Raw genomic sequence first — 2,413 nt, forward strand, 5'->3', positions numbered from 1 at the left:
AGTTCAGAAAAATACAAGTTGGTGCCTTCCCTGGCCATGACCTCTCTTTCTCTAGGCCTTAGTGCCTTCCCTGGCCATGACCTCTTCTTTTTATAGCCTCCAAAGCTGACCTCGTCTTGGAATCAAGATATACAAGTTGAAACCGACTCAGATCACCTACAATAGTTAGCCCGCACCCCGCGGTCAGAACCTGACTTGATCTCTAACTTGTTCTTTGACTTGATCTGATTGGATCACCTTGGTCAGAATCACTTATAATGGTCAGTCTTCCCAGCACCTGGTTAGACCAATTACTTCTTGTGTGCCTCCAACATAGGTCGCTTCTAACGTACTCAACTCGAGTATGAATTTTACTCCGAGTCACGTAATTATGCCTGAGTCCAACTCCGACTCGCACTGGACTCCTCATAGGACTGGACACTATGAATCCTTCATGTCGCCATCATGTTTGGCCATCAAGGCCATGCACTCAGAGTGCTAGTCAGATTGTAGGCTGACCATGCCACGTACTCGGACGACCAGATCATTTAACTAGTTGCGAACGACTTGCAACCTCCTCTTTACATGTACTTTTCTCTAGCTTGAATGTCCCGCATTATATCCTTGATCTCTAGAACCTCAGTTCCTTCCTAAACCTAGTTAGGATCCCATCATCATTCACCCTCAAGAAACACTTGCACATGAATAAACCACGAAAACACATATGAGTACAAATTCTTCCTAACTTGACTCAAGATCAGTCTATGCAACATCACTCATATGAGTTTATTGTATCCATATCAAAAATAGAAAAATAGTAGCAGAAGCATATAAACTAACTATGCTACCACTACTATATTTAATCACATATCGCTATACAAGCAATATCTTAGAAACCATGCACATCACATGCTATTATACTAAATCACTTTGCTATGTTAATTTTATCACTCCACCAAATTTTCATCATACATGATCTCACAATATACACGGTATAATATCAACAAAAAGATTTAGTGGGTATCAAGGAACCACTCTACATCCAGTCATTACACCTATAAGAGATTGCAGAAGAAGCTTAATGAAATTAACCTCATGTGCTTGATACACCTATGATCTGATTATCCTTGAGTGGATATGACCCATCCTGACCCAAGAAGTATTGTACTGAAGTCATATATTTATATTTTGCAAACCAGCATAACGAAAAGCAAGATATGATGCAAAACCATAGTATGATTTGAGCATATCCTCAAAGAAGGGATAAAGATCATATGTGCATTGAAGCACAATGGATAGTAGTATGTCTCACGACTTGATTCATGATCAATTCTTATGTTTGTGAAGTTCGATGACATATAGTGTATCAACATACCTACATGTACGATGGTCGTTGTATCCTACATGACTCTTTGATGGAATTGGATATTGGTGATCCCAAATGAATTTTGCAAAATAGTAGTCTCCTCTATGCCAAAGCATGGATTGGTTACTCTCTATGATGGTAAATTCGTTATATAGATGAGTCCATGGATGCACCATCTAGAAATAATTTGCAAAGACTAGACCTACCTGCTACAAATGTATGAGGTATTGCAACCAATATCCCTATAATCCTCGTGGAGGAATGTCTGAGCTTATATTGCACAAGATCAATAAGTGACAAAAGGATAGGGTAAAAATAAGAAATGATATTGCTCATGGATTATGTGTACTCACATTTCCTATAAAGATAGTGAGTTGTGAAAGTAGAATATCACTTATGAATAGTCATAAAATCCTTGCTTGTATCTTTTTAAAAGAATGGCTATAAAGCAATAGAATAAAAAGGAGACTTTCATGGTTGTCGTCTTCACGGGGAGCAAATATCTCATAGGGATTCTCATACGTAAGACATGTTTTGAACTGAATACTCCATAGCTCTCCTATGTTCAGGGGAGCAACAAAATCGCTTTAAACTTCGGCGAAAGTTTGTGTAAAATAGACCACATGATCATCATGATCAATAGGATCAAGGTAGAAGGATTCTGAGAGTCACAATCAAATCCAAAAGGATTAAATATTGCATTCTTATTTTCTTGGTTGAGTTTTGTCCCATAGGATTTTCTCAACATCAGGTTTTTAAGAAGACAATATGTACGGTGGCAAGATACACGAGTTATGAACTTTTTTCTCTTTACCGTTTTTTGCACCCTGTTTTCCGAATGAGTTTTTGAGGATGCATGAGTATAGCAATGGTAAAGTGTCTAAGGGGTGTTGTAATATAGCCCGTACATATGACTATATATATGTAGATATTTAACCTAAACTAGGCAATGAGAGTATGGACCTTTAGACCCATATTGCTAATCCATATAAAAGGGGTCAAACAGCAAATAGCTCTCCATTACGTCTTATTGCCAATCTCAGCTCATCAAACGAATGCCTATTAAGG

The sequence above is a fragment of the Phragmites australis genome, chromosome 9, assembly GCF_958298935.1.
Source record: "Phragmites australis chromosome 9, lpPhrAust1.1, whole genome shotgun sequence".
NCBI classification, from domain to species: Eukaryota; Viridiplantae; Streptophyta; class Magnoliopsida; order Poales; family Poaceae; genus Phragmites; species Phragmites australis.